Source organism: Phyllobates terribilis, unplaced genomic scaffold, assembly GCF_046119375.1.
Source record: "Phyllobates terribilis strain yellow unplaced genomic scaffold, ASM4611937v1 Scaffold_745__1_contigs__length_728145, whole genome shotgun sequence".
Taxonomy (NCBI): domain Eukaryota; kingdom Metazoa; phylum Chordata; class Amphibia; order Anura; family Dendrobatidae; genus Phyllobates; species Phyllobates terribilis.
Window position 1 is genome coordinate 404,365 of NW_027363505.1, and position 15,602 is coordinate 419,966.

Sequence of the window (15,602 nt, forward strand, 5' to 3'; positions counted from 1 at the left end):
TAAATAGCGCCAGACATGCAGGACACGCTTTTAGTGCACGAACAGTTATCGAACATAACCTCGAACAGCCGAATTTTTTGCAAATCGTTCGGGTTCGTCGAACAACTCGAACACCGCCCAAAACAGCTCGAATTTGAGATTGGCGAACAGTTCTAGTCGAACACCGCTCATCTCTATTGATATTGTCTTTTTATTCCACTGCAACCTTCACCACTCTTCCAAGAGGCTTTAAAACCATTTTGTTAAGCTACTGTGACCTCCACGTCTCTTCCACGGGGCAATGATATTGTCTTTTTATTTCACTGTAATCTCGCCCACTCCTCCAAGTGGCATTAATACCGTCTTTTTCAGCTACTGTGACCTCCATGTTTCTTCAAAGGGGCATTCAAACCTTCTTGTTAAACCACTCTGAACTCCACAGCTCTTCGAAGGGGCATTAAAACTTTCTTGTTAAGCTACTGTGACTTCCACGTCTCTTCTACGGGGCATTAACATTGTCTTTTTATTCCACTGCGAAATCCACCACTCTTCCAAGGGGCATTTAAACCATCTTGTTAAGCTAATGTGACCTCCACGTCTCTTCCAAGTGGCATTGATATCGTCTTTTTATTCCACTGCGACCTCCACCACTCCTCCAAGGGGCATTGATATTGTCTTTTTATTCCACTGCGACCTCCACGACTCTTCCAAGGGGCATTGATGTTGTATTTTTATTCCACTCCAAACTCCACCACTCAACCAAGCGGCATTAAAACCATCTTGTTAAGCTACTGTGATCTCCACGTCTCCACCACGGGGCATTGATATTGTCTTTAATTTCCACTGTAACCTCCACCACTCTTCCAAGGGGAAATAAAACCGTATTGTTAAGCTACTTTGACCTCCACGGTTCATCCAAGGGGCATTGATATTGTCTTTTTATTGCCTGCGACCTCCAGCACTCTTCCAAGGGGCAATAAAACCATCTTTTTAAGCTAATGTGACCTCCACGTTTCTTCCACATGGCAATGATATTGTCTTTTTATTCCACTGCGACATCCACCACTCTTCCAAAAGGCATTGATATTGTCTTTTTATTCCACTGTAACCTCCAACACTCTTCCAAGGGGCATTAAACTGTCTTGTTAAGCTACTGTGACCTCCACGTCTCTTCCACGGGGCATTGATATTGTCTTTTTATTCCAATGTAACCTTCACCACCTTTCCAAGGGGCAATAGAACTGAATTGTTAAGCTACTGTTGCCTCCAAGTCTCATCCAAGGGGCATTAAATCCGTCTTGTTAAACCACTGTGATCTCAACAGCTCTTCCAAGGGGCATTAGAACCGTCTTGTTAAGCTACTGTGACCTCCACGTCTATTCCACTTGGCATTGATACTGTCTTTTTATTCCAATGCGACCTCCACCACTCTTCCAAGGGGCATTAAAACCGTCTTGTAAAGCTAATGTGACCACCACGTCTCTTCCAAGGGGCATTAAAACCATCTTGAAAAACCACTCTGAACGCCACAGTTCTTCCAAGGGGCATTAATATTGTAATGTTAAGCTACTGTCACCTCCACATCTCTTCCACGGGGCATTGATATTGTCTTTTTATTCCACAGTGATCTCCACCACTCTTCCAAGTAGCATTAAAACCGTCTTAATAAGCTACTGTGACGTCATAGTCTCTTCCACGGGGCAGTGATTTTTTCTTTTTATTCCTCTGTAAACTCCAGCAGTCTTCCAAGGGGCATTAAAACCGTCTTGTAAAGCTAATGTGAACTTCACGTCTCTTCCAAGGGGCATTAAAACCATCTTGTAAAACCACTCTAAACTCCACAGTTCTTCCAAGGGGCAATAAAATCGTATTGTTAAGCTAATGTGACCACCATGTCTCTTCCACGGGGCATTGATGTTGTCGTTTTATTCCACAGCGACCTCCACCACTCTTCCTAGTAGCATTAAAACCATCTTGTGAAGCTACTATGACTTCCACGTCTATTCCACGGGGCATTGATATTGTCTTTTTATTCCACTACGACCTCCACCACTCTTCCAAGGGCCATTGATATTGTCTTTTTATTCCACTGTTACCTCCTCCACTGTTCCAAGAAGCATTAAAACCATCTTGTTAAGCTACTGAGACCTCCACATCTCTATCAAGGGGCATTAAAACCGTCTTGATAAACCACTCTGAACTCCACAGCTCATCCAAGGGGCATTTAAACCGTCTTGTTAAGCTACTGTGACCTCCACGTCTCTTACAGGGCATTGTTATTGTCTTTTTATTCCACTGAGACCTCCACCACTCTTCCAAGGGGCTTTAAAACCATCTTGTTAAGCTACTGTGTCCTCTACGTCTCTTGCACGGGGCATTGACATTGTCTTTTTATTCCACTGCGACCTCCACCACTCTTCCAATGGGCATTGATATTATCTTTTTATTCCACTGTAACCTCCTCCACTGTTCCAAGGGGCATTAAAACCGTCTTGTTAAGCTACTGAGACCTCCACATCTCTTTCAAGGGGCATTAAAACTTGTTAAACCACTCTGAACTTCACAGCTCTTCCAAGGGGCATTAAAACCGTCTTGTTAAGCTACTGTGACCTCCAAGTCTCTTTTATGGGGCATTGATATTGTCTTTTTATTCCACTGCGACCTCCACCACTCTTCCAAGGGGCATTGATATTGTTTTTTTATTCCACTTCGACTTCCACCACTCTTCCAAGGGGCTTTAAAACCGTCTTGCTAAGCTACTGTGAATGCCACGTCTCTTTCATGGTTCATTGATATTGTCTATTTACTCCACTGTAACCTCCACCACTCTTCCAAGGGGCATTAAAACCGTCTTGTAAAGCTACTGTGACCTCCATGTCTCTTCTGAGGGGCATTAAAACCATTTTCTTAAACCACTCTGAACTGCACAGCTCTTCCAAGGGGTACAAAAAGCGTCAACTTAAGCTACTGTGTCCTCCACGTCTCATCCACGGGGCATTGATGTTGTTATTTTTTTCCACTGTTCCCTCCACCACTCTTCCAAGCGCCATTAAAACAGTCTCGTTAAGCTACTGTGACCTTCACAGCTCTTCCATGGGGCATTAAAACCGTCTTGTTAAGCTACTGTGACCTCCATGTCTCTTCCATGGGGCATTGATATTGTCTTTTTATGCCACTGCGACCTCCACCACTCTTCCAAGGTGCACTAAATCTGCCTTGTTAAGCTACTGTGACCTCCATGTCTCTACCACGGGGCAATGACATTGTCTTTTTATTCCACTGCAACCTCCACCACTCTTCCAAGGGGCAATAAAACCGTCTTGCAAATCCACTGTGACCTCCACGTCTCATCCAAGGGGCATTAAAACCGTCTTGTTAAACCACTCTGAAAACCACAGCTCTTCCAAGGGGCATTAAAACCGTCTTGTTAAGCTAATGTGACTTCCACGTCTCTTCCACAGGCCATTGATATTGTCTTTTTATTCCACTGAGACCTCCACCACTCTTCCAAGGGCATTAAAACCGTCTTGTTAAGCTACTGTGACCTCCACGTCTCTTCCAAGGGGCATTAAAACCATCTTGTTTAGCTACTGTGACCTCCACGTCTCTTCCACGGGGCATTGATATTTTCTTTTTATTCCACAGCGACCCCCACTACTCTTCCAATGGACATTAAAACCATCTTGTTAAGCTACCCTGACCTAAACGTTTCTTCCACAGGGCATTGATTTTGTCTTTTTATTCCACTGCTACCTCCACCACTCTTCCAAGGGGCATGAAAACCATTTTGTTAAGCTTCTGTGACCTCCATGTCTCTTCCACGGGGAATTGATATTGTATTTTTAGTCCAATACGACCTCCACCACTCTTCCAAGGGGCATCAATATTGTCTTTTTATTCCACTGCAACCTCCACCACTTTTCTAAGGGCCATGAAAACCATCTTGTTAAGCTACTGTGACCTCCACGTCTCTTGCACGGGGCATTGATATTGTCATTTTATTCCACTGCGACTTCCACCACTCTTCCAAAGGGCATTAAAACCACTTTGTTAAGCTACTGTGACCTCCACGTCTCTTCCATGGGGCATTGATATTGTCTTTTTATGTCACTGTAACCTCCAGCACTCTTCCAAGGGGCATTAAAACCGTCTTTTTAAGCTACAATGACTTCCACGTCTCTTCCTAGGGGCACTCAAAATGTCTTGTTAAACCACTCTGAACTCCACAGCTCTTCCAAGGGGCATTAAAACTGTCTTGTTATGCTACTGTGACCTCTACGTCTCGTCTACGGGGCATTAGTATTGTCTTTTTATTCCACTAAAAACTCCACCACTCTTCCAAGGGGCATTAAAACTGTCTTGTTAAGCTACTGTGACCTCCACGTCTCTTCCAAGGGGTATTAATACCGTCTTTTTAAGCTACTGTGAGCTCCACGACTCATCCAAGGGGCATTCAAACCATCTTGTTAAACCACTCTGAACTCCACAGCTCTTCCAAGGGGCATTAAAGCTGTCTTGTTAAGCTACTGTGACATCCACGTCTCTTCTGTGGGGCAATAATATTGTCTTTTTATTCCGCTGCGAACTCCACCACTCTTCCAAGGGGCACTAAGAACATCTTGTTAAGCGACTGTGAACACCATGTCTCTTCCAAGGGCATTAAAACCGTCTTGTTAAACCTCTCTGAACTCCACAGCTCTTCCAAGGGGCATTAAAACCGTCTTGTTATGCTACTGTGACCTCCACGTCTGTTCCACGGGGCATTGATATTGTCTTTTTATTCCACTGTAACCCACACCACGTTTCCAAGGGGCACTTAAATGGTCTAGTTAAGCTACTGTGACCTCCACGTCTCTTCCAAGGGGCATTAAAACCGTCTTGTTAAACTTCTCTGAACTCCACAGCTCTTCCAAGGGGCATTATAAAAGTCTTGTTATGGTACTCTAACCTCCATGTCTGGTCCACGGGGCATTGATATTGTCTTTTATTCCACTGCGACCTCCACCACTCTCCCAAGTGGCATTAACAGCGTCTTGATAAGCTACTGTGACCTCCACCACTCTACCGAGGGGCATTGATATTGTCTTTTTATTCCACTGCGAACTCCACCACTCTTCCAAGGGACATTGATATTGTCTTTTTATTCCACTGCGATCTTCACCACTCTTCCAAGGGGCAATAAAACCATCTTGTTAAGCTACTGTAACCTCCATGCCATTTTCATGGGGCATTGATATTGTATTTTTATCCCACAGTAACCTCCATCACTCTTCCAAGAGGCATTAAAACCATCTTCTTAAGCTACTGTGACCTCCACGTCTCTTCTACGGGGCATTGATATTTTCTTTTTATTCCCTGCGACCTACACCACTCTTCCAAGGGGCAATAAAATCTTCTTTTTAAGCAACTGTGACCTCCACGTTTCTTCCACGGGGCAGAGATATTTTCTTTTTATTCCACTGCGACATCCACCACTCTTCCAAGGTGCATTGATATTGACTTTTTATTCCACTGCAACCTCCAACACTCTTCCAAGAGGCATTAAAACTGTCTTGATAAGCTACTGTGACCTCCACATCTCTTCCACGGGGAATTGATATTGTCTTTTTCTTCCACTGTAACCCTCACCACCTTTCCAACGTGCATTACAACGACCTTGTTAAGTTACTGTGGCCTCCCCGTCTCATTCAAGGGGCATTAAAAACGTCTTGTTAAACCACTCTGAACTCCACAGCTCTTCCAAGGGGCATTAAAACCGTCTTGTTAAGCTACTTTGACCTCCACGTCTCTTCCACGGGGCATTGATATTGGCTTTTTATTCCACTGCGACCTCCACCACTCTTCCAAGGGGCATTAAAAGCATCTTGTTAAGCTACTTCTACGTCCACGTCTCTTCCACGGGGCATTGATATTGTCTTTTTACTCCACTGCGACCTCCACCACTCTTCTAAGGGGCACTAAACCTGTATTGTTAATCTACTGTGACCACAACGTCTCTTCCACAGTGCATTGATATTGTCTTTTTATTCCACTGCGACCTCCACCAATCTTCCAAGCGGCATTAAAACTGTCTTGTTAAGCTACTATTACCTCCACGTTTCTTCCACGGGGCATTGATATTGTCTTTTTATTCCACTGCGACCAACATCACTCTTCCAAGGAACATTGATATTGTCTTTTTATTCCACTGCGACCCCCACAACTCTTCCAACGGGCATTAAAACCGTCTTGTTAAGCTACTGTGACTTCCACGTCTCTTCCAAGGGTCATTAAAACCGTCTTGCTAAACCTCTCTGAACTCCACAGCTCTTCCAAGGGGCATTAAAACGTCTTGTTATGCTACTGTGACCTCCACGTTTCTTCCACTGGGCATTGATATTGTCTTTTTATCCCACTGTAACCTACACCACGTTTCCAATTGCCACTAAAACCGTCTTGTTAAGCTACTGTGACCTCCACGTCTCTTCCAAGGGGCATTGAAACTGTCTTGTTAAACCTCTCTGAACTCCACAGTTCTTCCAAGGGCATTTAAACAGTCGTGTTATGCTACTGTGACCTTCACGTCTGTTCCACGGGGTATTGATATTGTCTTTTTATACCACTGCGACCTCCACCACTCTTCCAAGGGGCATTAAAATAGTCTTGTTAAGCTACTGTGACCTCCACGTTCCTTCTACGGGGCATTGATATTGTCTTTTTATTCCACTGCAACCTCCACCACTCTTCCAAGGGGCATTGTTATTGTCTTTTTATTCCACTGCGACCTTCACTACTCTTCCAAGTGACTTTGATATTGTCTTTTTCTTACTCTGCGACTTCCACCAAGGGGCAGTAAAGCCATCTTTTTAAGCTACTGTGACCTCCAAGTCTCTTCCACGGGGCATTCATATTGTATTTTTATTCCACTGTAACCTCCACCACTCTTCCAAGGGGCATTAAAACTGTCTTTTTAAGCTACTGTCATCTTCACGTCTCTTCCAAGGGCATTAAATCCTTCTTGTTAAACCACTCTGAATGCCACAGGTCTGCCAAGGGGCATTAAAAAGTGTCTTGTTAAGCTACTGTGGCCTCCACGTCTCTTCCACAGGGCATTGATATTGTCTTTTTTTTCACTGTAACCTCCACCACTCTTCCAAGAGGCATTAAAACTGTCTTGTTAAGCTACTGCTACCTCCACGTCTCTTCCAAGGGGCATTAAAACCATCTGGTTAAACCACTCTGTACTCCACAGCTCTTCCAAGGGGCATTAAAACCATCTTGTTAAGCTACTGTGACCTCCACGTCTCTTCCACGGGGCATTGATATTGTCTTTTTATTCCACAGCGACCCCCACTACTCTTCCAATGGGCATTAAAACCGTCTTGTTAAGCTACTCTGACCTCCACGTCTCTTCCACGGGGCATTGATTTTGTCTTTTTATTCCACTGTAACCTCCATCACTCTTCCAAGGGGCATTAAAACCATCTTGTAAAGGTAATGTGACCTCCACGTCTCTTCCAAGGGTCAATAAAACCATCTTGTAAAACCACTCTGAACTCCACCACTTTTCCAAGGGGCATTTAAACCGTCTTGTTAAGCTACTGTGACCTCCACGCCTCTTCCAAGGGGCATTGATATTGTATTTTTATTCCACTGCGACCTCCAGCAATCTTTCAAGGGGTATTGATATTGTCTTTTTATTCCACTGCAACCTCCACCACTCTTCCAAGGGGCCTTGATATTGTAGTTTTATTAAACTGCGAACTCCACCACTCCTTCAACGGGCATTAAAACCGTCTTGTTAAGTTACTGTGACCTCCACGTCTCTTCCAAAAGGCATTGATATTTTCTTATTATTCCACTGCAACCTCCAGCACTCTTCCAAGAGGCAATAAAACCATTTTGTTAAGCTACTGTGACCTCCACTTCTCTTCGACGGGACATTGATATTGTCTTTTTATTTCACTGTAACCTCCACTACTCTTACAAGGGGCATTAATACCATTTTTTTAAGCTACTGTGACCTCCACGTCTCTTCCAAGGGTCTTTCAAACCGTCTTGATAAAACACTCTGAACTCCTCAGCTCTTCCAAGGGGGAGTAAAACTGACTTGTTAAGCTACTGTGACCTCCACGTTTCTTCTACAGGGCATTAATATTGTCTTTTTATTCCACTTCGAACTCCAAAACTCTTACAAGGGGCATTTAAACCGTCTTGTTAAGCTACTGTGACCTCCACGTCTCATGGAAGGGGCATTCATTTATTTTTTTTTATTCCACTGTGACCTCCACAACTCTTCCAATGGGCATTGATATTGTCATTTTATTCCATTGCGACCTCCACCACTCTTCTAAGGGGCCGTGATATTGTCTTTTTATTACACTGCGAACTCCATCATTCTTCCAAGGGGCATTAAAACCGTCTTGTAAAGCTAAAATGACCTCCACGTCTCTTCCACAGGGAATTGATGTCTTTTTAATCCACTGCGAGCTCCACCACTCTTACAAGGGGCATTAAAACCATCTTGTTATGCTTCTGTGACCTCCACGTCTCTTCCCCGGGGCATTGATATTGTCTTTTATTCCACTGCGACCTCCACCACTCTTCCAAGGGGCATTGATATTGTCTTTTTATTCCACTGCGACCTCTACCACTCTTCCAAGGGGCATTAAAACCTTCGTTTTAAGATACTGTGACCTCCACATCTCTTCCAAGGGGAATTCAAACCGTCTTGGTAAACCACTGTGTACTCCACCACTCTTCCAAGCATTTAAACTGTCTTGTTAAGCTACTGTGGCCTCCACGTCTCTTGCAAGTGGCATTGATATCATCATTTTATTCCATTGTGAGCTCCACCACTGTTCCAAGGGGCATTGATATTGTCTTTTTTTTCCACTGCGACCTCCACCACTCTTCCAAGGGGCCTTGATATTGTCTTTTTATTCCACTGCGAACTCCACAACTCTTCCAAAAGCATTAAAACCGTCTTGTTAAGCTACTGTGACCTCCACGTCTCTTCCACGCGGCATTGATATTGTCTTTAAATTCCACTGTAACCTTTACCACTCTTCCAAAGGGCAATATAACCATATTGTTAAGCTACTTTGATCTCCACGTCTCTTCCAAGGGGCATTGATATTGTTGTTTTATTCCCTGCGACCTCCACCACTCTTCCAAGGGGCAATAAAACCGTCTTTTTAAGGTACTGTGACCTCCACGTTTCTTCCAAGGGGCATTGATATTGTCTTTAAATTCCACTGCGACATCCACCACTCTTCCAAGGGGCATTAAAACTGTCTTGTTAAGCTACTGTGACCTCCATGTCTCTTCCACGGGGCATTGATATTGTCTTTCTATTCCAATTTAACCTTCACCACCTTTCCAAGGGGCATTAGAACCACCTTGTTAAGCTACTGTGGCCTCCATGTCTCATCCAAGGGGCATTAAAACCGTCTTGTTAAACCACTCTTTACTCCACAGCTCATCCAAGGGGCATTAAAAACGTCTTGTTAAGCTACTGTGACCTCCACGTCTATTTCACGGGGTATTGATATTGTCTTTTTTTTCCACTGCGACCTCCACCACTCTTCCAAGGGGCATTGATATTGTCTTTTTATTCCATTGCGATATCCACCACTCTTCCAAGGGGCATTAAAACTGTCTAATTAAGCTACTGTGTCCTCCACATCTCTTCCAAGAGCCATTGATATCGTCTTTTTATTCCACTGCGACCTCCAACACTCTTCCAAAGGGCATTAAAACAGTCTTGTTAAGCTACTGTGACCTCCACGTCTCTTCCACGGAGCATTGAGAGTGTCTTTTTTTTCCACTGTAAGCTCCACCACTCTTCCAAGGGGCAATAAAACCGTATTGTTATGCTAATTTGACCTCCACGTCTCTACCACGGGACATTGATATTGTCTTTTTATTCCACTGTAACCTCCACCACTCTTCCAAGGGGCAATAAAACCGTATTGTTATGCTAATTTGACTTCCACGTCTCTACCACGGGGCATTGATATTGTCTTTTTATTCCACTTTAACCTTCACCACCTTTCCAAGGGGCATTAGAACCTCGTTGTTAAGATACTGTGTTCGCCACGTCTCATCCAAGGGTCATTAAAACCGTCTTGTTAAACCACTCTCAACTCCACAGTTCTTCCAAGGGGCATTAAAACCGTCTTGTTAAGCTACTGTGACATCCACGTCTATTCCACGGGGCATTGATATTGTCTTTTTATTCCACTGCGACCTCCACCACTCTTCCAAGGGGGATTGATATTGTCTTTTTATTCCACTGCGATCTCCACCACTCTTCCAAGGGGCATTAAAACCGTCTTGTTAAGCTACTGTGTCCTCCACGTCTCTTACAAGAGCCATTGATATCGTCTTCTTATTCCAATGCGACCTCCACCACTCTTCCAAGGGGCATTAAAACCGTCTTGTTAAGCTACTGTGACCTCCACGTCTCTTCCACGGAGCATTGAGAGTGTCTTTTTTTTCCACTGTAACCTCCACCACAACCGTATTGTTAAGCTAATTTGACCTCCACGTCTCTTCGACGGGGCATTGATTTTGTCTATTTCTTCCCTGCGACCTCCAACACTCTTCCAAGGGGCATTAAAACTATCTTGTTAAGCTACTGTGACCTCCAGGTCTCTTCCACGGTGCATTGATATTGGCTTTTTATTCCACTGCGACCTCCACCACTCTACCAAGGGGCATTGATATTGTCTTTTTATTCCACTGTCACCTCCACCACTCTTCCAAGGGGCATTGAAACCATCTTGTTAAGCTACTGTGATCTCCACGTCTCTTTCTTGGGGCATTGATATTGTCTTTTTATTCCACTGTAACCTCCACCACTCTTCCAAAGGGCATTAAAACCGTCTTGTAAAGCTACTGTGACCTCCAAGTCTCTTCAGCGGGGCATTAATATTGTCTTTTTATTCCACAGCAACCTCCACCACTCTTACAAGGGGCATTAAAACCATCTTGTTATGCTACTGTGACCTCCACGTCTCTTTCACAGGGCATTGATATTGTCTTTTTATTCCACTACGACCTCCACCACTCTTCCAAGAGGCATTGATATTGTCTTTTTATTCCACTGCAACCTTCACCACTCTTCCAAGAGGCTTTAAAACCATTTTGTTAAGCTACTGTGACCTCCACGTCTCTTCCACGGGGCAATGATATTGTCTTTTTATTTCACTGTAATCACGCCCACTCTTCCAAGGGGCATTAATACCGTCTTTTTCAGCTTCTTTGAGATCCACGTCTCTTCCAAGGGGCATTCAAACCGTCTTGTTAAACCACTCTGAAGTCCACAGCTCTTCGAAGAGGCATTAAAACTGTCTTGTTAAGCTACTGTGACCTCCACATCTCTTCTACGGGGCATTAATATTGTCTTTTTATTCCACTGCGAAATCCACCACTCTTCCAAGGGGCATTTAAACCGTCTTGTTAAGCTACTGTGACCTCCACATTTCTTCCAAGTGGCATTTATATCGTCTTTTTATTCCACTGCGACCTCCACCACACCTCCAAGGGGCATTGATATTGTCTATTTATTCCACTGCGACCTCCACGACTCTTTCAAGGGGCATTGATGTTGTATTTTTATTCCACTCCAAACTCCACCACTCTACCAAGCGGCATTGAAACCATCTTGTTAAGTTACTGTAACCTCCACTTCTCTACCACGGGGCATTGTTATTGTCTTTAAATTCCACTGTAACCTCCACCACTCTTCCAAGGGGAAATAAAACCGTATTGTTAAGCTACTTTGACCTCCACGGTTCATCCAAGGGGCATTGATATTGTCTTTTTATTGCCTGCGACCTCCACCAGTCTTCCAAGGGGCAATGAAACCATCTTTTTAAGCTAATGTGACCTCCACGTTTCTTCCACGTGGCAATGATATTGTCTTTTTATTCCACTGTGACATCCACCACTCTTCCAAAAGGCATTGATATTGTCTTTTTATTTCTCTGTAACCTCCAACACTCTTCCAAGGGGCATTAAACTGTCTTGTTAAGCTACTGTTACCTCCACGTCTCTTCCACAGGGCATTGATATTGTCTTTTTATTCCAATGTAACCTTCATCACCTTTCCAAGGGGCATTAGAACTAAATTGTTAAGCTATTGTGGCCTCTACGTCTCATCCAAGGGGCATTAAATCCGTCTTGTTAAACCACTGTGATCTGCACAGCTCTTCCAAGGGGCATTAGAACCGTCTTGTTAAGCTACTGTGACCTCCACGTCTATTCCACGGGGCATTGATACTGTCTTTTTATTCCAATGCGACCTCCACCACTCCTCCAAAGGGCATTAAAACAGTCTTGTAAAGCTAATGTGACCACCATGTCTCTTCCAAGGGGCATTAAAACCATCTTGAAAAACCATTCTGAACTCCACAGCTCTCCAAGGGACTTTAATACCGTATTGTTAAGCTACTGTCACCTCCACGTCTCTTCCACGGGGCACTGATATTGTCTTTTTATTCCACAGTGATCTCCACCACTCTTCCAAGTAGCATTAAAACCATCTTGATAAGCTACTGTGACCTCAACGTCTCTTCCACGGGGCAGTGATTTTGTCTTGTTATTCCTCTGTAACCTCCAGCACTCTTCCAAGGGGCATTAAAACCATCTTGTAAAGCTAATGTGACCTCCACAGCTCTTCCAAGGGGCAATAAAACCGTATTGTTAAGCTAATGTGACCACCATGTCTCTTCCACGGGGCATTGATGTTGTCTTTTTATTCCACAGCGACCTCCACCACTCTTCCTAGTAGCATTAAAACCATCTTGTTTTGCTACTGTGACCTCCACGTCTATTCCACTGGGGCACTGATATTGTCTTTTTATTCCACTACGACCTCCACCACTCTTCCAAGGGGCATTGATATTGTCTTTTTATTCCACTGTAACCTCCTCCACTGTTCCAATGAGCATTAAAACCATCTTGTTAAGCTACTGAGACCTCCATATCTCTATCAAGGGGCATTAAAACCGTCTTTTTAAACCACTCTGAACTCCACAGCTCTTCCAAGGGGCATTAAAACCGTCTTGTTAAGCTACTGTGACCTCCACGTCTCTTTTACGGGGCATTGATATTGTCTTTTTATTCCACTGCAACCTCCACCACTATTCCAAGGGGCATTGATATTGTCTTTTTATTCCACTGTAACCTCCTCCACTGTTCCAAGGGGCATTAAAACCATCTTGTTAAGCTACTGAGACCTCCACATCTCTATCAAGGGGCATTAAAACCGTCTTGTTAAACCACTCTGAACTCCACAGCTCTTCCAAGGGGCATTTAAACCGTCTTGTTAAGCTACTGTGACCTCCACGTCACTTACAGGGCATTGTTATTGTCTTTTTATTCCACTGAGACCTCCACCACTCTTCCAAGGGGCATTGAAACCATCTTTTTAAGCTACTGTGTCCTCCAAGTCTCTTTCACGGGGCATTGACATTGTCTTTTTATTCCACTGCGACCTCCACCACTCTTCCAAGGGGCATTAATATTGTGTTTTTATTCCACTGTAACCTCCTCCACTGTTCCAAGGGGCATTAAAACCATCTTGTTAAGCTACTGAGACCTTCACATCTCTATCAAGAGGCATTAAAAGCGTCTTGTTAAACCACTCTGAACTCCACAGCTCTTCCAAGGGGCATTAAAACCGTCTTGTTAAGCTACTGTGACCTCCACGTCTCTTTTACGGGGCATTGATATTGTCTTCTTATTCCACTGCGACCTCCACCACTCTTCCAAGGGGCATTGATATTGTCTTTTTATTGCCTTCGACCTCCACCACTCTTCTAAGGGGCAATAAAACCATCTTTTTAAGCTAATGTGACCTCCACGTTTCTTCCACGTGGCAATGATATTGTCTTTTTATTCCACTGCGACATCCACCACTCTTCCAAAAGGCATTGATATTGTCTTTTTATTCCACTGTAACCTCCAACACTCTTCCAAGGGGCATTAAACTGTCTTGTTAAGCTACTGTGACCTCCACGTCTCTTCCACGGGGCATTGATATTGTCTTTTTATTCCAATGTAACCTTCACCACCTTTCCAAGGGGCATTAGAACTAAATTGTTAAGCTACTGTGGACTCCAAGTCTCATCCAAGGGGCATTAAATCCGTCTTGTTAAACCACTGTGATCTTCACAGCTCTTCCATGGGGCATTAGAACCGTCTTGTTAAGCTACTGTGACCTCCACGTCTATTCCACGGGGCATTGATACTGTCTTTTTATTCCAATGCGACCTCCACCACTCTTCCAAAGGGCATTAAAACCGTCTTGTAAAGCTAATGTGACCACTATGTCTCTTCCAAGGGACTTTAAAACAAACTTGAAAAACCACTCTGAACTCCACAGCTCTTCCAAAGGGCATTAATACCGTATTGTTAAGCTGCTGTCACCTCCACGTCTCTTCCACGGGGCATTGATATTGTCTTTTCATTGCACAGTGATCTCCACCACTCTTCCAAAGGGCATTAAAACTGTCTTGATAAGCTACTGTGACCTCAACGTATCTTCCACGTAGCAGTGATTTTGTCTTTTTATTCCTCTGTAACCTCCAGCACTCTTCCAAGGGGCATTAAAACAGTCATGTAAAGCTAATGTGACCTCCACGTCTTTTCTAAGGGGCATTAAAACCATCTTGTAAAACCACTCTAAACTTCACAGCTATTCCAAGGGGCAATAAAACCGTATTGTTAAGCTAATATGACCACCATGTCTCTTCCACGGGGCATTGATGTTGTCTTTTTATTACACAGCGACCTCCACCACTCTTACTAGTAGCATTAAAACCGTCTTGTTTTGCTACTGTGACCTCCACGTCTATTCCACTAGGGCACTGATATTGTCTTTTTATTCCACTACGACCTCCACCACTCTTCCAAGGGGCATTGATATTGTCTTTTTATTCCACAGTGATCTCCACCACTCTTCCAAGTAGCATTAAAACCGTCTTAATAAGCTACTGTGACCTCAACGTCTCTTCCACGGGGCAGTGATTTTGTCTTTTTATTCCTCTGTAACCTCCAGCACTCTTCCAAGGGGCATTAAAAAAAGTCTTGTAAAGCTAATGTGACCTCCACGTCTCTTCCAAGGGGCATTAAAACCATCTTGTAAAACCACTCTAAACTCCACAGCTCTTCCAAGGGGCAATAAAATCGTATTGTTAAGCTAATGTGACCACCATGTCTCTTCCACGGGGCATTGATGTTGTCGTTTTATTCCACAGCGACCTCCACCACGCTACCTAGTAGCATTAAAACCGTCATGTTAAGCTACTGTGACCTCCACGTCTATTCCACGGGGCATTGATATTGTCTTTTTATTCCACTACGACCTCCACCACTCTTCCAAGGGGCATTGATATTGTCTTTTTATTCCACTGTAACCTCCTCCACTGTTCCAAGGAGCATTAAAACCATCTTGTTAAGCTACTGAGACCTCCACATCTCTATCAAGGGGCATTAAAACCGTCTTGTTAAACCACTCTGAACTCCACAGCTCTTCCAAGGGGCATTTAAACCATCTTGTTAAGCTACTGTGACCTCCACGTCTCTTACAGGGCATTGTTATTGTCTTTTTATTCCACTGAGACCTCCACCAC